Here is a 24290-nt window from a genome sequence, read left to right as displayed (position 1 = left end):
TTCCCTCCTGAGGTTCATGACTTCAGACTGTGCCATCTTCTATCACTACTTGGAACTACTTCTACAGAGTTCCCATTCTTTATTCATAATGGATGTTGGCATCACTCACATTATTCTCTATTCCAAGAACTTTAATCATCAGAATAAATGTGAACAATCTCCCACAATGAAAATGTCTTTACTAGGAATCAATCAGTTTAAACCACTCATCCTCTTTCTTATCTTTGGGTAAAGCCCTGGGCTTTGTGAACAGCCCAAATTATTATTATACCTCTGTAAATTTAAACCCTAACATATAACCTCTGATCACAACTTCATTTATTTTCACCTCTTTCAATTCGTATTCTAAGTAAATCTTTCTGATTTCACTGAAGCTTTAAGTTTCCCCAACCCAACACTCTTTGTCCCTATCAACTTCCTAAACTAGAACAGACATCATGCTACAATTCAACTATTCTGTTGTTACATATTCAATTCTTTGTACCTTATTCTCTACTGTACTTATCGTAACCTTTCTCTTTGGATCAATATAGCCATTCAACACTGCTAATCTTACACCCTCGCTAGTAAGCACTTTTGGAGAAAATCACATGGCAGGGGCGCCTGGGTGGCTCAGTCGTGGGGCATCTGCCTTCGGCTCGGGTCGTGGTCCCAGGGTCCTGGGATCAAGCCCCGCATCGGGCTCCCTGCTCCTCGGGGAGCCTGCTTCTCCCTCTCCCACTCCCCCTCATTGTGTTCCCTCTCTTGCTGTGTCTCTCTCTGTCAAATAAATACAATCTTTAAAAAAAAAAAAAAAGAAAATCACATGGCAAATGAATTAGAGCCACTTCAAATTCAACCTATTTAATCTTGGTTTGTCAATATTATTCACCAGCAATTTTACCTATTTATGGTCATCTTTCTTTTCAGTATTTTGTAGCGAGATCTTCCAAATGTTCACCATCCTTCACAAATCTCTTTCTGGGACTCCTTGATGGTTTTCCTTTACCGAGGAGTAAAATAAACTAGGTTAGTATAGTAGTGATATCAGTTCCAAGAATTTCTGAGGATCTAAACACAAAGCATTCATAGTATGGATAACCTCATGTTAACCAGTATGTCTCGAAAATTTTGATTTTAATAAATTACCAATTTTAAGATTAGAAATACCATATTTAATTAAAAATAACATGAAAGGAGACAAAATATATCTAGAGGCAGATTTTCAAGAATTATACCATCTGAAATTACAGCCAATCCTCATTATTTGTGGATTCCTTATTTGCAAAATAATGTACTTGCTAAAATGTACTTATAACCTGAAAATCAATATGATACTTTTGCAGTCATTGAAGGACATGCACAGTGGGGCAAAAATTTGAGTTACCAGACTTACATGTTGTCAGCTGAGGAGGAACAAGGTGGCACTGCCTTTTTATTACAGCTCTAATACTAAACAAGTGTCCTTCCTGTGGTCTTTTTAGTGCCTTATTTTTTGTGCCTTTTGTTGATGATGTCACTGTATAGCATTGTCCTCAAGCATAGTGCTAAAGTGCTGGCTTGGGTTCCTAAGCCCAAAAGGCTGTGATGTGTCTTGCAGGGAAAATACAGAGAAATTCATACTCAGGCATGAATTATAGTGCTGTTGTTTATGAGTTCAATGTTAATGAATCACAAATATATATTAAATAAAGTGTCTTTAAACAAGTACAAGTACACATAAAATAAGATTATATATTGGCTAGTTGATGAAAATTTTGTGACCAGGGGCTTATAGGAACCTAATCCCATATTTCCCCCAAGAGCACTAGTTCAATATTGACTAATTCAGTGTTCATGGAGACTTGCTAAAACATAGTTACCTGAATAATGAGAGTCTATCACATACAGATAATGATATTACAGATATTTGAGGAGTTGTGATAAATGACCTGCTCTTGTATTCCTGGTGGTGACACAAAATGAACTACTACCTATTTACAAACAGTAACTGCATGAGCTACTAGTAACGAGTAACTCACTCAAAATATCAGATGGATGAATTTATTATGACCAATAATCTGTTTATTGGGCCATCAATCAAAGTCTCTGATGGTTTTCTTGTCAGATTTCTGTAGGTGAGCCAAATGGCTTAGCAGGGCAAAACAGGTGTCAGTCTTCCTCCTCGTAGATAAAGGATGCTTAGTAAATAACACAACCCAGCAATAATATTCTCTAAATAAAAGTCACTATATCATAAAATTGGCTTACCCCCAAAATAGCAGAAGGTAAGACATATTCTCAAAAAACCCATGAGGAAAGTGAGAGGTAAAGAATTAAAATTTAATGTGATGACTCTGTGCATGGCAGTGAGCTAAAATTTTGCATCATCTCCCTTAGTTATGACTTCCTTTTCATATCAGTATTATTAAATTCATAGATGAAACAACAGAAAATTATAGATGAAACAACAGAAAAATTTAGTAAAATATCTGAGTTCAACCAGCTAATAGTTGGAAGAGTACAATTTAGTAACTCTTATTGTTTGACTTCAGAGATCACATGCTTTTAACTTAAAATTCTAAGATTTTTATTCTGTTTGCTTCTTACCTCTCTTATTTGTCTGAGAGGCTTCAACCTTCTTTTAAAAATGTGATTCAAATACTTTTAGAAATTTTGAATAGTATTCTCAAATATATGAAGCTTTAGTGTAAAGTAAGAGAATCATTTTCCTATGGGACTTCCATTAGAGGACATCTACTTTTTAAAACTTTATTGCATTACAAAAGTCCATTTTCAACTTACTTGATTGTACTTTGCCTTTATATTTCTCTTAGAAAAAAATTACAATTGACATTCAAGTACAGAATATTATTATTTTTTAATTTTTTCCTTATTTGACTTATTTCTCTTTTTTCTTTTTTTATTAACTTTTTAAAATTAACATATAATGTATTATTTATTTCAGAGGTACAGGTCTGTGATTCATCAGTATACACAACACACAGTGCTCACCACAAAACATACCCTCCCAAATGTCCGTCACCTAGCCACCTCATCCCCCCACCCTCCTCCTCTCCAGCAACCCTCAGTTTGTTTCCTGAGATTAAGAGTCCCTTATGGTTTGTCTCCCTCTCTGGTTTCATCTTGTTTCATTTATTCCTCTCTTCCCCTATGATCCTCTGCCTTGTTTCTTAAATTCCACGTATCAATGACATCGTATGATAGTTGTCTTTCCCTGATTGACTTATTTCGCTTAGCATAATACCCTCTAGTTCCATCCATGTTGTTGCAAATGGCAAGATTTCATTTTTTTGATGGCTAATATTCCTGCGTGTGTGTGTGGGTGTGTGTGTGTACACCACATCTTCTTTATCCATTCATCTGTTGATGGACATCTGGGCTCTTTCCATTGTTTGGCTATTGTAGACATTGCTGCTATAAATATTGGAGTGCACATATCCCTTTGGGTCACTACATTTGTATCTTTGGGGCAAATACCCAGTAGTACAATTGCTGGGTCGTAGGGTAGCTCTATTTTCAACTTTCTGAGGAACTTCCATACTGTTTTCCAGAGTGGCTGCACCAGCTTGCATTCCCACCAACAGTGTAGGAGGGTTCCTCTTTCTCCACATCCTCGCGAAGATCTGTCATTTACTGACTTGTTAATTTTAACCATTGTGACTGGTATGAGGTGGTATCTCATTGTGGTTTTGATTTGTATTTCGCTGATGCCAAGTGATGTTGAGCACTTTTTCAGGGGTCTGTTGGCCATTTGTATGTCGTCTTTGCAGAAATATCTGTTCATGTTTTCTGCCCATTTCTTCATTGGATTATTTATTCTTTGGGTGTTGAGTTTGATAAGTTCTTTATGGATTTTGGATATTAGCCCTTTATCTGATAGGACATTTGCAAATATCTTCTCCCATTCTGTAGGTTGTCTTTTGTTTTTTGTTGACTGTTTCCTTTGCTGTGCAAAAGCTTTTTATCTTGATGAAGTCCCAGTAGTTCATTTTTACGTGTTTCCCTTACTTTGAAGATTTGTCTAGCAAGAAGTTGCTACAGCCAAGGTCGAAGAGGTTACTGCCTGTGTTCTCCTCTAGGATTTTGATGGATTCTTGTCTCACATTTAGGTCCTTCATCCATTTTGAGTTAATCTTTGTGTATGGTGTAAGGAAATGGTACAGTTTCACTCTTCTGCATGTGGCTGTCCAATTTTCCCAACACCATTTGTTGAAGAGACTGTCTTTTTTTCATTGGATTTCTTTCCTGCTTTGTCAAAGACTAGTTGACCATAGACTTGAGGGTCCATTTCTGGCCAATTCTCTATTCTGTTCTATTGATCTATGTGTCTGTTTTTGTGCCAATACCATACTGTCTTGATGATTACAGCTTTGTAATAGAACTTGAAGTCTGGAATTGTGATGCCACCAGCTTTGGTTTTCTTTTTCAATAATCCTTTGGCTATTTGGGGTCTTTTCTGGTTCCATACAAATTTTATGATTATTTGTTACCTCTCTGTAAAAAATGTTGATGGTATTTTGATAGAGATTAAACTGAATGTGTAGATTGCTTTGGGGAGCATAGACTTTTTTTTAATTAATTAATTAATTATTTTATTATGTTATGTTAATCACCATACATTACATCATTAGTTTTTGATGTAGTGTTGCATGATTCATTGTTTACGCATAACACCCAGTGCTCCATTCAGTACGTGCCCTCTTTGATACCCATCACCTGGCTAACCCATCCCCCTACTTTCCTCCCCTCGAAAACTCTCAGTTTGTTTCTCAGAGTCCATAGTCTCTCATGGTTCGTCTCCCCCCTCCGATTTCCTCACCGTCATTTTTCCCTTCCTGCTATCTTCTTCTTTTTTTAACATACAATGTATTCTTTGTTTCAGAGGTACAGGTCTGTGATTCAACAGTCTTACACAGCATAGACATTTTTTTTTTTTTAAAGATTTTATTTATTTATTTGAGAGAGAGAATGAGATAGAGCATGAGAGTGGGGAGGGTCAGAGGGAAAAGCAGACTGCCCGCTGAGCAGGGAGCCCGATGCTGGACTCGATCCCAGGACTCCAGGATCATGACCTGAGCCGAAGGCAGTTGCTTAACCAACTGAGCCACCCAGGCGCCCTCACAGCATAGACATTTTAACATTATTTGTTCTTCTAATCCATGAGCATGGAATGTTTTTCCATTTCTTTGTGTCTTCCTCAATTTCTTTCATAAGTGTTCTATAGTTTTCAGAGTATAGATATTTTACCTCTTTGGTTAGATTTATTCCTAGGTATCTTATAATTTTTGGTGCAATTGTAAACGGGATCGATTGCTTAATTTCTCTTTCTTCTGTCTCATTTTTAGTGTATAGAAATACAACTGATTTCTGTGCATTGATTTTATATCCTGCCACTTTGCTGAATTCCTGTATGAGTTGTAGCAATTTTTGGGTGAAGTCTTGTGGGTTTTCAACATAGAGTAACATGTCATCTGTGAAGAGTGGAAGTTTGACTTCTTTGCCAATTAGGATGCCTTTTATTTCTTTTTATTGTTGGATTGCTGAGGCTAGGACTTTAAATACTATGTTGAATAATAGTGGTGATAGTGGACATCCCTGCCGTCTTCCTGACCTTAGGGGAAAAGCTCTCAGTGTTTCCCCGTTGAGAATGATATTTGCTGTGGGTTTTTCATAGAAGGCTTTTATGATATTGAGGTTTGTTCCCTTTATCCCTACACTGTGAAGAGTTGTAATCAAGAAAGGTTGCTGTACTTTGTCAAATGCTTTTTCTACATCTATTGAGAGGATCATATGGTTCTTGTCCTTTTATTAATATAGTGTATCACATTGATTTACAGATGTTGAACCACTCTTGCAGCCCACGAATAAATCCCACTTGGTTGTGGTGAATATTCCTTTTAATGAATTGTTGGATCCTATTGGCTAGTATTTTGGTGAGAAGTTTGGCATCCATGTTCATCAGAGATATCAGTCTATAATTCTCCTTTTTGGTGGGGTCTTTGTCTGGTTTTGGGATTAAGGTAATGCTGGCCTCATAGAACGAATTTGGAAATTTTCCTTCCATTTCTATTTTTTTGGAACAGTTTCAGAAGAATAGGTATTAATTCTTCTTTAAATGTTTGGTAGAATTCCCCTGGGAAGCCATCTGGCCCTGGGCTCTTGTTTGTTGGGAGATTTTTGATTACTGCTTCAATTTCCTTGCTGGTTATGGGTCTGTTCAGGTTTTCTATTTCTTCCTGGTTCAGTTTTGGTAGTTTATACGTCTCTAGGAATGTATCCATTTCTTCCATATTATGTAATTTGCTGGCATAGAGTTGCTCATAATATGTTCTTATAATTGTTTGTATTTCTTTGGTGTTGGTTGTGATCTCTTTCATTCATGATTTTATTTATTTGGGTCATTTCTCTTTTCTTTTTGGTAAGTCTGGCCAGGGGTTTATCAATCTTGTTAATTCTTTCAAAGAACCAGCTTCTAGTTTCGTTGATCTGTTCTACTGTTCTTTTGGTTTCTATTTCATTGATTTCTGCTCTGGTCTTTATTATTTCTCTTCTCCTGCTGGGTTTAGGCTTTATTTGCTGTTCTTTCTCCAGCTCCTTTAGGTGTAGGGTTAGGTTGTGTACTTGAGACCTTTCTTGTTTCTTGAGAAAGGCTTGTATTGCTATATACTTTCCTCTTAGGACTGCCTTTTCTGCATCCCAAAGATTTTGAACAGTTGTGTTTCATTTTCATTGGTTTCCATGAATTTTTTTTAATTCTTCTTTAATTCCCTGGTTGACCCATTCATTCTTTAGTAGGATGCTCTTTAGCCTCCATGTATTTGAGTTCTTTCCAGCTTTCCTCTTGTGATTGAGTTCTAGTTTCAAAGCACTGTGGTCTGAAAATATGCAGGGAATGATCCTGATCTTTTGGTACCAGTTGAGACCTGATTTGTGACCCAGGATGTGATCTATTCTGGAGAATGTTCCAGGGGCACTAGAGAAGAATGTGTATTCTGTTGCTTTGGGATGGAATGTTCTGAATATATCTGTGAAGTCCATCTGGTCCAGTGTGTCATTCAAAGACCTTATTTCCTTGTTGATCTTTTGCTTAGATGATCTGTCCATTTTAGTGAGGGGGGGGTATTAAAGTTCTCTACTATTATTGTATTATTGTTGATGTGTTTCTTTGATTTTGTTATTAATTAGCTTATATAATTGGCTGCTCCCATGTTAGGGGCATAAATATTTATAATTGTTAGATCCTCTTATTGGATAGACCCTTTAAGTATAATATAGTGTCCTTCCTCATCTCTTATTACAGTTTCTGGTTTAAAATCTAATTTGTCTGAAATAAGGATTGCCACCCCAGCTTTCTTTTCATGTCCATTAGCATGATAAATTGTTTTCCACCCCTCACTTTCGATCTGGGGGTGTCTTTGGGTCTAAAATGAGTCTCTTGCAGACAGCATATGGGTGGGTGTTGCTTTTTTATCCAGTCTAATACCCTGTGTCTTTTGATTGGGGCATTTATCCCACTTACATTCAGGGTAACTATTGAAAGATATGAATTTAGTGCCATTGTATTGCCTGTAAGGTGACTGTTGCTTTATATTGTCTGTGTTGCTTTCTTTTTTAAATTTTTTTTTTTTTTTTTTTTTTTTTAAGATTTTATTTATTTGCGAGAGAAACAATGAGAGACAGAGAGCATGAGAGGGAGGAGGGTCAGAGGGAGAAGCAGACTCCCTGCTGAGCAGGGAGCCCGATGTGGGACTCGATCCCGGGACTCCAGGATCATGACCTGAGCCGAAGGCAGTCGCTCAACCAACTGAGCCACCCAGGCGCCCCGTCTGTGTTGCTTTCTGGCCTGTGTTACTTTTGGGCTCTGTCTTTGCTTAGAGGACCCCTTTCAAGATTTCTTGTAGGGCTGGTTTGGTGATCACAAATTCTTTTATTCTGTTTATCCTGGAAGCTTTTTATCACTCCTTCTATTTTCAATGACAGCTTAACTGGATAAAGTATTCTTGGCTGCATATTTTTCTCATTTAGTACCCTGAATATATCATGCCAGTCCTTTCTGGCCTGCCAGGTCTCTGTGGTTAGGTCTGTTGCCAATCTAATGTTTCTACCATTTTAGGTTACAGACCTCTTTTCCTGAGCTGCTTTCAGGATTTTCTCTTTGTCTCTGAGATTTTTAAGTTTTACTATTAGATGTCAGGGTGTTGACCTCTTTTTATTGATTTTGAAGGGGTTTCTCTGTGTCTCCTGGATTTTGATGTCTGTTTCCTTCCCCAAATTAGGGAAGTTCTCTGCTATAATTTGCTCCAATATACCTTCTGCCCCTCTCTCTCTTCCTTCTTCTTCTGGGATCCCAATTATTCTAATATTGTTTCACTTTATTTCACTTATCTCTCAAATTCTCCCCTCATGTTCCAGTAGTTGTTCATCTGTCTTTTTCTCAGCTTTGTTATTCTCCATCATTTGGTCTTCTATATCACTTCTCCTCATTTATCTTCTGCCTCATTTATCCTAGCAGTTAGAACCTCCATTTTTAGTTGCATCTTATTAATAGCCTTTTTTATTTTGACTTGGTTAGATTTTAGTTCTTTAATTTCTCCAGAAAGGGATTCTCTAGCATCTTATATGTTTTATTCAAGCTGAGCTAGTATCTTTATAATAGTTATTCTGAACTCTAGTTCCAACATCTTACTAATGTCCATATTGCTTAGGTCCCTGGCAGTCAGTACTGCCTCTTGTTCTCTTTTTTGAGGTGAGTTTTTCCATCTTGTCATTCTTGCAGAAAGTGGTCGCTTTTCTGTTTGTAGCATTGCAGTTATTCTTTTCTTTGATTTCCGGTTGAGTTTGCAGGTGTTCAGAATGGTTTGATAGCTATCTAGCTGAATTCCTGGGACCAGATGAAATTAAGGTCTCCTACTCCTCTTCCATCTTGCACTCTTTCCCAGAATATTACTATTTAATCAACATTATACTTCAATTATATTTTTGTCAATACTATATCATGAAGCATCACCCAGTAGGTTTCTGTAGGTAGATGAATTTTGAATTACAACTTACTATATCAAGTACCATTAACCTGAACTCATAGAACTCTCAGGAACTCCTCATTCCAACTCACTGAATAGTAGAAAAGAATTTACCACTTACAAGTCCTTATCAGTAACGTCTGGGACCTGTTACAGATTCTTTTCAGAGCAAGACTGAGGGAGTAAAATGGAGCTAGGAAGGAGTTGAATTGGAATACCTCTGAGATTCTCATTTGGTGTAGTGGACTAGGCTGGCGTTTTCTCTAATCGTGGGCCGCAGTTCACTACTTGATAAATAAACCATGTTGTATGACACACAGATAAGCCCTCAGTTACTGGAAAAGCGTCTAGACAGTTAGTTGGAAATTTACATTATCTGCCTCATATTTGTCTTTGGCATCAATAGCACAATGCTTTAAAAATCTGGATATATCATGGGAATGTGTCCGGAATGTTAACTTCTTCCTTAACAGTGAATCTCATAGAAAAAAAAAAAAATTGAGACCCTTGATATTAAGTAAGAAACAACTTTGTAAGCATTTGTCCTAAAATTCAAAATATGATGGGTATATTATTTCTGTCCATTTTACACTGAAGTTATTACAGACTGATTTACTGCTTTCTTAGATTACATACACAAAGACACATTACCTTTGAAGTAGTACTTTTATAGATTATGCATATGAGTATTACAAATTATGGCAATAATGTTGAAGAGTCAATGTGTGTGTGTGTGTGTGTGTGTGTGTGTACACACCAAAGAGCAAGAGTTTATATATAAAAGTTGCTGCCATATGTAGGGCAGATGTACTGTTGTTTCAGTCTGCCACTAAACTTAAAATGTTTCATAGAATAATACACTTCCTAGGAGTTGAATAGATTAAAAGCAATAGAAATTGATCGCTCCATCCAATAATTAGTTTCAAATATTGACAAGTGTACCTGATGTATGATATTTCCATTGAGAGAGGTATAGTGTTCTTCTCTAAATGATAACCAAAACCAACTTCTAAAGAAACTACAAAGTTTCTCTCTCTCTCTCTCTCTCTCTGCTTTCCTTTTAAAAAAGTTAATGTGGTCCACTATTTAGAGGAAATAGTTCTCAGGGCTTAGTGTTACAAAGGGCAGTTAAAGGACATCTGCACTCTATGTGTATTGGTTTTTAGACAAGGATTTTTTTTAACTCATATATCATTTACAATTTTATAATATCCTCTGTAGAATTGGACATATTTTTTAAATGTGTGTGTGTAACTAAGAGAAAAATCTTAAAAGAAGCACAATTGAAAATTTACTCTTCAGTCTTTGACCCAGGATTGTAGTTAGCAGTCGTACTCGGCAAAACCCTCACCAGGGTGGAGCAATCAAGGGATAGGGGTTTCAAAAACAAACTGAAGTATGTTAGTGAGAACATACTCATTCTAAAAACATTTGAATGTTTATTACTACTACAAATCCTTTTTATCATTCTTGGTGTTGATAAATACTAAAAGAGTTTAGTTTCAGATAGCTAAAATTTTTATATATTTATTGCTGTTTAGGTAACTCTATCACCATGAGAAGTCCACATAAAGAACTATTTTTTTTTTCCACAAAAGTATATTGATTCCTAGACTTTATAGATAGATGTTATTACCAAGGAGTTCATTTTCCAGTGAGGAGGATTTAAATATATATACACACAGTACCATGAGATGGGGTTAAAATATATACTAAATGCAAAAGTATTATAGGACACAGATCTATAGGTGGTTCAAGATGATGATGTAGGAAGATCCTGAATTCACTTCCTCCCTCAGACACACCAAATCTACAGCTACATGTGGAACAATTTCCTTTGAAAAAGACCTGGAAACTAACTGAACAGCTCCTCCACAAAAAAGGAGGACTGATAGGAGAGGAAGAGATGTGGTCTGCACTCCCAGTGCAACAACCATTAATTGGGAGGGATCTCACAAACATAAGCCTTCTCTCTGAGGAGCAGGGGGTTCATGGTCCACATCAGATAGCCAACCCTTGGGACCTGAACTAGGAAGACAAGCCCCTAAGATGTCTGGCTTTGAAAAATAGTGGGGCTTCTGTCCAGGAAACTCAAAGGGCTATAGGGAACTGAGATTTCACACTGAAAGGGCTCACACTTAAACTCACTTTGAAACCCAGTGTAAAAGCAGCAGTTTAGAAAGTGCCTAGACCATATGTGAAGGAGATTCATTTGCTAATCTTAGTGTCTGCAGGAGGGGTAGGGATCTGTTGGGACTTTCTTTGGGTATGGAGACACTGGCAGGTACCCTTTCTGTGCTCTCTACCAGACATGCACAATTTTTCACTCTCTTTATCTTACTAACAGTGGTGATGCCCTACCCCTGTGCTCTCCTGTGGCTTTGCTAAAGCTGGCAGGCATGTGCACAGTTCATGAGTCCCTTGAGTGGCTGGCTCTGGTAATCAGGGATAAAACAATTGGAGACACAGGTCTTGACAGGCTGCCACCCTTGGGCATGACACAGACAACAGAGTGAAACAAACCCTTAGTTTTCCAGTGAAAATGTCCTATTTACTTGTCCGGGAGCTTCAGCCTGAGGGACAGCCTTCAGGTTAACATCCAGAGGCTTCCAAGGTGATCTCAGGAATGTAGGCTGGGGGTTACCATTGTTGCACTCTCCCTAGGCCTTCCTATAGTTCACTGGTATCTCTAAGAAGGGAGCTTATGCACTTGTCTGGAGCCCTTATTTTGCAACAGTCATCAGGAGATACCTCCAGATTACCTGGTGTGGAGGCCAGCAAGATTTATGATTGCAGTCCCAGAGGACTATATATATATATGCACACTTTAAAACCTGAAGCTTGAGGGTCTGGCTTTCAGTGACCAAGAAACTAGGTGCTGACAGAGATCCCTTCCTTTGGAACACCCTCAGGTCTTGTTACACCCTCAGCAACTGGGACCTTTCAAGAATAGATCAGACAGCTTATACAACCACAAAGATTCAAGAGACAAACAAGAACTAGGGCAAGTTTGAATGATAAGATTCATCTTCTGCATAAGCCCACTCCTTCAAGACTGGGAGAAGTAGCTCTTTCACCTAGTATATGGAAACAAACTCAGAGATTCAAGTAAGAATGAGGAAACAGAGGAATATATTTCAAACTAAAGAACAACATAGCCCTCTACCCTCAACTCACCAGCATGAGGGCAGATCCAACCCCACCCCAATGCCCTCCTGGCCCCAAAGCACCCAGTTCTAGGGACTCTTCTCCAATGCCTGAGATTTATGGGCCTGACGAAAATTATGCATCCCTGCAAATGTCACCTTCTGAGACACCCCACATGGAGACTGTCTCTCCTCTTCCTTCCTCCATGGATCTGCTTGTTCAGGACAGCCCCAGTTCCTCCACCAGTCCCAGGGTAAAATTACCACCCACTTCTGGAGAGGAGAGAACAGTGAGGAAGGAAGATATGGCCCAGGGCAAGAAACAGGAGATCAGGACCGTGTTCTCTCAGACCCAATTCTATGTCCTCAATGATCGATTTCAGAGACTGAAATACCTCAGTCTCCAGCAGACGCAAGAACTTTCCAACATTCTGAACCTTAGCTATAAGTAAGTGAAGACCTGGTTCCAGAACCAGAGAATGAAATGTAAGAGGTGGCAGAAAAACCATTGGCCAAAGGAGAGCAAGAGTGTGACTCAGAACAGCACAGCAACTGCAGAATACCCAGGCTTCTATTCCTACCACCAGGGATACCTGATGAACACTTCCAGAAACCTTCCAGTATGGAGCAACCAGACCTGGAATAACTCAAATTGGAGCAACCAGACCTGGAACAGCCAGTCTTGGAGCAACCACTCCTGGAACGGCCAGTCTTAGAGCAACCATTCCTGGACCAGTCAGACCTGGTGCCCCCAAGCCTGGAACAGCCAGTTCCACACCCTTGGAGAGGAATCCCTGCAGCCCCAGATCCAGTTCCAGCAAAATTCCATCGGCAATTTGGAGTCCATTTTAGAAACTTCTGGGGAAAGCCATAGTGTAATATAGCAATCTGCTAAGTATTTTAGTACCCAACAAAAAATGTATTTATTCCCAAATTACTCTGTGAACATACAGCCTGAAGATGTGTGACAATGAGTATATTATTTGATCTCAATTTGGGCAGTGGCTGTATTACTTCTCATAGGCTTTGTCTTTTAGGGTCCTATATATCTCTGCCTCGATATTCTGTTTCCCATTATTATTGTATCCATTGAGGGGGTACGATTGGAGTCAAAGAGGTTTCAGTAGCATTGGCTGCTGTGGACAACATGATAAAAGGTGTTTCTGGCTATAGATAACTAGATACAATACCAATGTGGATATCTTTATGCTCTAGAATCTAACCTCAAGAATAGTAAGTAAAGATACAAAGACATGTGATGAAGGATAATTTGTATTTTCTGAGATTGTGAGGCTTTTCTCGTTAATAACCTCAATTGTAAATGGTAAATGGTTAAGCTATAATGTGCTTCATTGATTTCCTCTGCCCCTTGTGATGTTTTACTGGAACTGTTAATTTGTTCATTATTCTAGTATTTGTAGAAAGATGTCTTGTATTTTAATGTATCATGATAATAGTACCAGTTGGCTGGTTGGTTTATAGGTTTAAGTACAAGTAAATAAAATATCCACTTTAAAAAAAAATAAAAAACAACATAAAAACCCAGGAATAAACTTTCATGAAATGGAGATAAATAATCTACCTGAAAAAGAGTTCAAAGTAGTGGTCATAAAGATGCTCAGCTAACTCAAGAGGAGAATGGATGGACACCCTGATAACTTTAACAAAGAGGTGGAATATATGAGAAAATACGAAACAGAAGTCACACATCTGAAGAATATAATAAGTAAATAAAAAAATGCACTGGAAGTATTCAATAATAGCCTAGATGAATCAGAAGAAAGGATCAGTGAACTCAGAACAGTGGGACTCATCCAAACACAACAAAAAGAAAACATCCAAACAACTGCAAAAAGAAAAATGAAGTGGGGGGACAAAAGTGATGATAGCTTAAAGAATCTATGGGACAGCATCAAGTAGATAACATTTATATTGTACAGGTCCCAGAGGAAGAGAGAAAGAAAGGGGCAGGAAACTTATTTGAGGAAATAATGGCTGAAAACTTTCCTAATCTGGTGAAGGAAACAGATGTCCAGGTCTAGAAAATCCACAGTTTGAATTAAAATGAACCCCAAAATATCCACACCAAAAACATTATAAATAAGACGTTGAAAGTTTAAGAGAGCACCGGGGTGCCTGGGTGGCTCAGTCAGTTAAGCATCTGCTTTAGCTCAGGTCATGATCCCAGGGTCCTGGGATAGAGCCCAACATTGGGTTCCCTGCTCAGTGGGGAGTCTGCTCCTCCCTCTCCATCTGTGTGCTCTCTCTCTCTCTTTCTCTTAAATAAATAAATAAATCGTTTATTTATTTTCTTTTAGAAGGCTAAAGAGAGTATCTTAAAAGCAGCAACAGAAAAGCAATGTGTTACATACAAGGGAAAACCCCATAAGGCTATCAGCAGATTTTTCAGCAGAAACTTTGCAGGCCAGAAAGGCATGACATGCCATATTTAATGTGGTGAAAAGAAAAGAAATTTCCAACCAAGGATAGTTCACCTGTGAATATTATCATTCAGAATTGAAGGAGAAATAAAGAGTTTTCCAGATAAGCAAAAGCTAAAGGAGTTCATCATTTGAAATCATATCAAGCATCTTTTTGACCACAAGGGTATGAGACTAGAAATCAATTAAAAGAAGACTAAAAATTTACAAATACATGGAGATTAAACATGATACTAAACAACCAGTGGCTCAATGAAGAAATCAAAGGAGGAATAAAAAAATACCTAGAGGGAAATGAAAATGAAAATAGTACCGAAATCTATGGGGTACAGCAGAAGTACTTTAAGAGGGATGTTCATGACAGTACAGCCTATCTTAAGAAAGAAGAAATATTTCAAATAACCAATTTCACTCTACACCCAAATGAACTAGGAAAAAAGAACAAAGCCCAAAGTTAGAAGGAAATAATAAAAATCAGAGCAGAGATAAATGAAATAGAGACTAAAAAGACAATAGGAAAGATCAATGAAATTAAGAGCTGGTTCTTTGAAAAGGTAAATCTGAAAAAGCCTTATTAGCTAGACTCAGTAAAACTAAAAGAGAGAGGGACCAAATAAATAAAATCAGAAATTAAAGATGAGAAGTTATAACTGATACCACAGAAATACAAAGGATCATTAGAGGTAGTAATGAACAATTATATGCCAACAAATTGGACAACCTAGAAGAAATGGATTAATTTCTAGAAAAATACAATCTTACAAGATTGAGTCATGAAGATAGAAAATCTGAGTAGTTTGATTACTAGTAAGGAATAATTACAGCTGAGTGCTAGGAATTAGTAATCAAAACCCCCCCAACAAATTGTAGTTCAGGACCAAACACCTCACTGGCAAATTCTACCAAACATTCAAAGAAGGTTTTATACTTATTTTTCTCAAACTTTTCTAAAAAATTGAAGAAGTGGGTATGCTCCCAACTCATTTTATGCAGCCAGCAGTACCCTCATACCAAAACCAGACAAGGACACCACACAAAAAAGAAAATTATGAGCCACTATCCCTGGTGAACACAGATGGAAAAAAAATCCTCAACATAATATTAGCAAATTGAATTCAACAATTCATTAAAAGGATCATATGCCATGATCAAATGGGACTTATTCCTGGGGATGCATGGATGTTTTCACATCTGCAAATCCATCGGCAGGATATATCACATTAACAAAATGAAGAATAAAAAACATATGATCATCTCAGTAGATGCAGGAAAAGCACTTGACAAAATTCAAATTCCATTTATGTAAAAAACTCTCAACAAAGTGGATATAGAGGGAATGTACCACAACATAATAAAAGCCATAAAGGAGAAGCTCAGAGGTAATATCACACTCAAGAGTGAGAAGCTGAAATCTTTTTCTCTAAGATCAGGAACAAGACACAGGTGCCCACTGTTGCCACTTTTTTTCAAAATAGTATTGTTAAGTCCTAGACAGAGCAATTAGGCAAGAAAAAGAAATAAAAGGCATCCAAATTGAAAAGGAAGAAATAAAACTGTCACTATCTATGGATGACATGATTTATATATAGAAAACTTTAAACACTCCCCCCCAAAACTTTCAGAACTACCAAAAAAAAAAAAAAGTTGCAGAGTGTAAAATCAATATACACTCCAAATAAATCATGAACTGGTGAATGGATAAACAAAATGTGGAACCCCATACTATGGATTACTTTATTGGTGATAAGAAAGGAAGAACCATTTATATATGCCACAAAAGGTATGAATCTTGAAAACATTGTGATAAGTGAAAGAATACATACAAAATACTATCTATTATATGATTTATTTTTTTAAAAATCCAGAAAAAGGCAAAATTTATAGAGAGAAAACAGATCGTTTTTGCCTAGGGTTATGGTAGATGTGGATATCAACTTCAAATAGGCATGAGGGGATTCTTTGGAGTGATGGAAATTTTCTAAAATTGGATTGTCAGGATGGTTGTACAACTATAAGTTTAGTATAAACTATTGTACACTCACAGTGGTTGGATTTTATGGTAATAAGTGACACCTCAATTAAGCTGTTAAGCATCAATCTTGGTAAGAAAGGAAAAGAAAAAGAAGTGATGAGAAATCAAAGCACATAATTTTCACAGGGCCCTGCTAAATTACCTTTGTTTTGCTATGTGAGTCAAAGTCCTGCCTCCAAGTAGACTTCCTCAGCAGGCCACAGTTGATCTTTTTGTAGAGTCTGGTCTTAAGTACCAGAGGAAATATGTTGGACGGTAGCTCTTTTCCTTATGAGCTGAGTGATTTGGGGAATATTTCCTAAGGCTCAGTTTCTTTATATGATGTCAATTATTTTGAAGAAGATATTTAAGGAAAAACAAGTACTAAAATGCATGTCAAGAACCTAGCATTTTTCCTCCCAGTAATATTTTCCCCCTTCACTATTCTCTGTTACTGCAAACCAAATGGCAGAGTAGAACATTTCTGCATGGTACTTGAGGGGTATATGGAAGGCTCCCTACACCAAACATGCTCAACTCTCTACTAACGCATCTACATTTCTTCATTTGACACCACCCACCCACCCATAGGCAAACACTTTGGGTCCAAATATAATTCGGCTTTCAAGAGGTTACTATTAAAAAGAAAGGTTTAGCTGAATCTCGACTCTGGGGATACGTGACAAACAGTAAAGGAGATCCATAGTACTGTGGCAAGTAATGAAGACTATAACTCATAGTGTAGCGTCACACAGTTCTTGCATGAGATCAGGCATTCCTACAGTGACAGTACTATTTGGGTTCTGGTTCTGGATGGCTGAGAATGCACACAAATTTGCCTGTTCCTTCCCACTTCTTGTGAAGGAACTATGAGTATGGATAGAAGAGAGTATGCATAATAACACTGAGAACAGAAGCAGGATCAAGAGTGTTTCAGAAATTATGATGAATTTTGAGAACAAAAACCAATTGGTTCATGTTGTTTAAAAACTAGAGAAAAATATTGCTGCTAAAGTGGAAGATGTCCTTTTCCAGCATAGCTGTGAAGAGACATCAAGCTTGAAATGGGTGGACATTCTCTACAACCACTGGGCTACTACACCTAACACGTATCTTCATCTTCCTTGGCACTTACCCTTTCAACGTACACACACATGTACGGATCAGGAGGGAGGGAGGAAGCAGAAAGCAGCAGTGGCTTTTACTTCTAGTTAAAAGGAATTAAAACAAAACCTTGTCCTATAAAGAAACTGAATAATCTGCCAGGAAAAACCAAGGTTTTTAGTGTAAATTTCGATACCATCAAAAAGTCCTTATTTTGGCATTTGAATGAGTGTAAGGATTACCTGACTCTACACCCCATGTGTGCAACCCCCTATTCCACTCCCCCCGCCCAAAACTTGGCAGTCAGTATTCCCTCCTGTTTCACAAGGACCTGTTAATCTGTCTCTTCTGGGGAAGGTCAGTCATAAAAAAAAAAGGACCTACTCCAGGTGGAAAGGTTTATGCCAATGACTTTTATAAATAAAATGGCTCTTCATTTATAAATATAAATAGCAGTTAAGGACTGCCAGGCATTTATGTAAGCTAATAGTCAAAAATAAAAATAAACCAGAACAGTTGATTTCCGGAAGATCAAACATGTTTTTGGTAAAAGAGAAAACTTAAAAAAAAAAAAAACAACATTATAATTAGAGGAACTATTGATACATGCAGTAACATAGGTGAAGCTCAGATGCATTTTGCTAAGTGAAGAGGCCAGATTCAAGCAGCAAGATAACATATGGTTCCACTTATATTCTGGAAGAGGCAAACTGTAAGGCTGGAGAACTTATCCATGGTTGCCAGGAATTGAGGGTATGGAAGGACTGCAAAAGGGAATTTTTGGAGGGATGATGAAGCTGTTCTGTATCATGATTGGGGCAGTGATTATAAAGCTCTATCATATTTCAGAACACATGGGACTATAAACTACAAAGAATTTTGTTATATGAAAATACAGAAATACGTTTTAATTCCAAATTAGCATTCTCATAAAGACTAGAGAAGATAGCATATTCCCCCCAAAAGAAGCTACTAGAATGGAAAAGTATTCTGAAACAAGAACAAAATATGTTTCCCAAAATGTTACTGCCCAAGTTAAAAAAAAAAATAAGACCTCCTCCCAGGCCCCTCTCTTTCTGTGTGTGCGTGTATGTGCTTGTGTGTGTTTGTTTTGAAAGGGAAGTTTGAGGAAGAAGTATGTTAGGTAAGTTAGTACAGTGGTTGTGGAAAATTTAAAAGACACAGAGGAAAATCAAGACAAAGACAAAAATTAGGACAATTTGAAAGCTAAATTAAGCCATCTGGATAATCTTATCTAGCATATATAACATCAATATGAAATATATTTGCAGAAAGAGAATAGAAAAAAATAGAAAAGTAATCCATTAATAAAAGAAAAACCAAATCTCACAGTTTCATATTGATATTTCAGTTAAGTGCTGAGCAGGGGGAAACAAATAGAGTCTGCAAATTAACACATATCCTTGTGAAACTGTTAATACCCAGGATAAAAATGCTTTCAGAGTGGAAAGTGGTTTCTTCAGAAAAAGCTTGCTAAGAAATTGTTTGGGTATGTGTTTTATCAGTTTTAAATTTCATCAGATGAATTAGCTTCTTTCTGGTGTGGATACCATGACTTACACAAAAGATCACCTATAGTCCCACTTCCTGAGCTAATATTTCTAGAAATTCAAAAGGAATCCAAGTATAGGAATATACTTTTGACTGCTTTCTGAAGCAGATTAGTCATTTAAAAAAGTAAAAGAGAGGAGCCTATTTTTTCATCCAAATTCCATGCTAAAGCTTTATATCTGTGTCACATAAAACCTTTCCCAATATGATGTCATAATGATTAGCAATTTGGGAGGTTTAGTCTGTCATTGAGATCAAACACTCTTTGTGTGTGTGCCTTTGTCATTATTTGATCTCGTCATATAAGCAACACTATGTTTTAGTCTAATTCTCTGAAAAACACCATAATCAATGGAAATGATGATAATTAGATAAAAACGCTGTTGTTTTTTGTTTTGTTTTTTTCTGACAAAGAGACTGTAGACTACCATTATTAGCAGGTGCAGTGAGCTCTATACTTGTCACTGAGTTATAATACTGTAGATTGCTTTGGGTAATAATGCATTTTTTGGGGAGCTTTTAATCTGAAAGGAAAATATGGAACATGGAACAATCTGTAGCATGTTCAGCTCACCTAGTATATTTTAAATTGCACTGATACTTACATACTTGTAATCATACATGGCATAAAGAATATTAAAAGGGATGGGCATTAAGGAGGGCACGTGATTTCATGACCAATGGGTATTATACATGACTGATAAATTATTGAACTCTACATCTAAAACTAATGATATACTGTATGTTGGCTAAATGGATTTAAATTTTAAAAAGAAAAAAAAGAATATTAAAAGAATCATGAAAATAGTAGTGACATTTAGTACCAAGTATACAACCAAGTAGTTAAATTCATAAAAAATGTAACTGGTACTTTATCAACCAGTTTTTGGCATTAATGAACTGTTTTTTCTAGTCTCTAGCACAATTAAATCCTTAAAGTCATTAGATGTCCTTGCATGATTCTGAATAAAAGAGATGTTAAATGCTCAGTACACTTTCAATTAAGGCATATTAGCACCATAACTGGAGATTCTCTTGCTCATAGGTTGCTAACTGGCAGCTTAAAAGCCAAACACAGTGCTGATTTTGTTGTGTTGTGGTAGATAGTGTGCAAAAAATTGAGTTCTCAACATTTAAAAACTAGGATATTTTACCTAAAAACCAGACTTTTTCTGTTTCTTTCAGCAAATTTGCAGTTATGATACTTGCTTTTCTACAATAATTTGTTGCTAGCTAGCAGCTGGCCTTGTTTAAAATGCCATCTACTTCCTGGTTCTCTTCAGGTGCCCCCACTGCCATTGTGTTACAGTGGCTCTCTTTGCTCATTTACATTATATTTGGCCCCCATAGCACTTGAGTAAGTGACCCCTTATGTTCTTTCCAACAATTAATAGGCAGAGAAACAAATGCAGAAAGGGAAAGTGATCTACCCAACCTGACTTCCTGCTCTAGAGCATGGAGAATCTCTGTACCAAGGTCTTTCCATTCACAATTCCATCTTATCTTTTTTTAATTTTGGGGGGAAAAAAAATCAAGAATTGTTGCATTTTTGTATACACTTGATAACAAGCTATATCATTAGTCTTCCTGAAGTTATTATAAATAAGAGTTTATAATCACTGCAAAGATAGAGAAGAGACATAAGAATAAGCCTTGGCAAGAAATTTATATGTAATATAGCTAAGTTCTTCATCACTTGAAAACCATAAGAGACTCTTAACTCTAGGAAACAAATGGAGGGTTGCTAGAGGGGAGGTGGGTGGGGGGATGGGGTAACTGGGTGATGGATATTTAGGAGAGCACTTGATGTAATGAGCACTGGGTGCTATATGCAACTGATGAATCACTGGATTCTACCCCTGAAATTAATAATACACTGTATGTTAACTAAAGTGAATTTAAATTTTTTAAAAAAGTCCTAACAAGTACAGTAATTTGCGTTGTCAAGGTTTCTACATATCTTCACTGCATTCTATGAAGATGTTCAATTCCCTGCAAAATCTTTTCTAGTAATTATAAGAGGGTAAGAGGGAATCATCTTTCTGAATCTGGCTTCTTATAGCAGCTGAATTTTTCCAAACCAAACTCAAAATGTATGAGTACTAAGTTTGTTTTTCATACAGAATCTCTTTATTTATTTATTTCTTTTAGATTTCATATATTTATTTGACAGAGAGCGAGAGAGGGAACACAAGCAGGGGGAGTGGGAGAGGGAGAAGCAGGCTTCCTGCTGAGCAGGGAGCCCGATGTGGGGTTCAATCCCAGGATTCTGGGATCATGATCTGAGCCAAAGGCAGATGCTTAACGACTGATCCACCCAGGCGCCCCATACAGAATCTGTTTAAAAAATATATATATAAATATATATTTTCTTACCCATGAAATGGTATTTTCAAAACAGCTGTTTCCTTTAAAAAAAAAAAAAAACAGCTATTTCCAAGGTAAATAAACAGATATAGAGGTACGTAGGGTTTTTTTTTTTTTTTTGTAGTTTTAAGATTTTGTGTATACAAAAGTAATAGGAAATAAAATTTTTAAAAATGGAGAAACAGTTGGGAAAGAGTGCACAGCTATTTTCCAGAGCTCAATTGTTTTAAGAATTGATAGGTGGAAATGCAAAATGGTATAGTTCCTATGGAAAACCGTATGGAGCTTCCCCAAAAATGTAAAAATAAAACTACCATGTTATCCAGCAATCTGAATTGAAATTGAGATCTCAAAGAGATATTAGCACTCCCACACTTCATTGCATATAGCCAAGATGTGGAAATGACCTAAATGTCCATTGACAGATGATTAAAGAAAATGTGGTATATAACTATAATGGAATATTATCCAGCCCTTAAAATGAAGGAAATTCTGCAACATGCTACAACATGGGTGAATCTTGAGGACATTTTATTAGTGAAGTAAGTCAGTTACAGAAAGTCATGTACTGCATAATTTCACCTATATGAGGTATTTAAAATAGTCAAATTCATAGAATCTGAGTCGAATGATGGTTTCCAGGGGCTAGTGAGAGGGAGAAATGAGGAATTAATGATCAGTAGGCATAGCATTCCAGTCAAGCTAGATAAATAAACTATAGACCTCCACTTTACAACATTGTACCTATAGTCGATAATACTGTATCATACACTTAAAACATTTGTTAAAAGAGGGTAGGTCTCATGTTAAGTGCTCTTTCCACAATAAAATATTTTCTTAAAAAGGTAGTAGAAATAGTTTGAAAACAAAAACAGCTCTTATTTTACTCTAAAATCACACGATAGCTTTCCACATTTAAATACAATGGTCAGCTCTTTTACCTCAGACTATTGCAGAAGCTTGACAGATTTATTTTTTAGTATATGTGCTGCCGAAGCGAGCACGACAGATTTATTTTTTAAAAATTTTTCTTTAGTTCTTTGCCTGAATATAGAAATAAATAATGAGTGTCTGTAGTAATAGAGCCTCAAATGGTCTGTAACTGGTGGGCTCAAGGAGTGTATGTAGTAGACATAGAGTGGGAGAGGGAGGAGGAAGAGTGAAATTGTTATTTAGCCCTTATTAAGACCACAAGGTCCCATATTAGCCATCAAGGGTCAATTCTACATTTTAAGAGCCAGGTAACCAGAGTCTCAGCTGATATCTTGTATATGAAAGTAGGAATCTAAACTTGCATGGATCTTTTCCCTACCTACTTCTGGAGGTACCCAGGAAATAGATTTTGGTTTTAGAAATCCATGACATTGTAGCTCATTACCTCAGCCAGACTTCCCTGTCTGGGTATCTGCTTCAGATTTCTAAGGCTACCACCTGCCATCATGTGATGGACTTCTGTAGATTTGCTGGTACTTGGCACATACATTTTGTTTTGTGCTAGATACAATACTCTCACGCACAGAAGTATAAAATTTACACACAAAGGTAATTACATTTATTTATGTTTATGAACAAAGGTAATTACATTTTTAAAAAGTAAGATATCATTTCTAGATCCACAGACCAAGGGAGTTCTCTGCAGTTGATTTCTCCTTATTCCCCAGTCTGCTGCCTCTAGGAGGGGCCAGCTCCCTTTTACTGACAAAAGCTTTGGAACTTAACATTATTTGAAAACTCTACCCAACTTATCCCAAAAAGAGTTCTTTTTCATCCTCTGTTTAATGAAGGCCTCCCTCGTTTCCTGCTCCTGATGATGCCATGAAAGAAAACTGTTCACCATGACACACAAGACGTGTTCAACTTACATGGTTCCACAAAAGCAATCAAAATACTTGCCAATACACTTCCAAAGAGTTTTGGGTGGTTTACCTCTAAATAACATACAGGGGAGGGGGTGTCAACAGTCTGAGCAGAGACATGACAATACAATTTGAATCCTATTCACAACATTATTTCCATCATAAGGTAAAGAGAAGATCAGTCCTCTGGATTGCCAGATTACCTGTGATGACGTTTGGTTAAAAACAGCAACAACAAAACACATTTTCATGGGTATTTGTATTTAGTCCCTTACTTAGGAAACTTATTTTGTAACTCTGCTATAGTATAGTCTAGCTACCGTGGACAGAATGTTTATGTCCCTCCCCAGCCACAATGAGATTTCCATTTGTTGAAATTCTAACCCTCAATGTGATGGTGATTAGGAGGTGGGGCCTTTGGGAGGTATTTAGGTCATAAAGGAGGAGCCCTCAAGAATGGGATTTATGCGCTTCTAAGAAGAAAAATGAGAGCTTCCTCTTTCTGCTCTCCACCATGGAGAGTGCAGGAGGACAGCCATCTCCAAACCAGGAAGTGGGCATCACCAGACACTGGATCTTCTGGTACCTTGAATTTGGACTTCCCTGTCTCCAGAACTATGAGAAACAAAATAGTTGTTTTAAGAGCGTAGGCTATGGTGATTGGTTAGAGCAGCCCCAACTAAGACACTAGCTAAATGCATACCCAACTCACATTGCTAAATAAAACATGGAGCGTCTCAGTTTGAATTTTTACATAGTGTTGTCTTTACATTTTCTCCAGGAAAGAAACA

The 24290-nt window shown here is 37.1% G+C and overlaps 1 pseudogene; it reads left to right on the top strand.

The window, feature by feature from the left end:
- The first annotated feature begins 12183 nt into the window (after positions 1-12183).
- On the top strand, positions 12184-13116 carry LOC116631422 (annotated as a pseudogene).
- Positions 13117-24290: the final 11174 nt, after the last annotated feature.

This window comes from Phoca vitulina, unplaced genomic scaffold (genome assembly GCF_004348235.1).
Source record: "Phoca vitulina isolate PV1807 unplaced genomic scaffold, GSC_HSeal_1.0 scaffold5, whole genome shotgun sequence".
NCBI classification, from domain to species: Eukaryota; Metazoa; Chordata; class Mammalia; order Carnivora; family Phocidae; genus Phoca; species Phoca vitulina.
The sequence above is the reverse complement of the archived record's forward strand: the minus strand, read 5'-3'. Positions and strand labels throughout refer to the sequence as shown.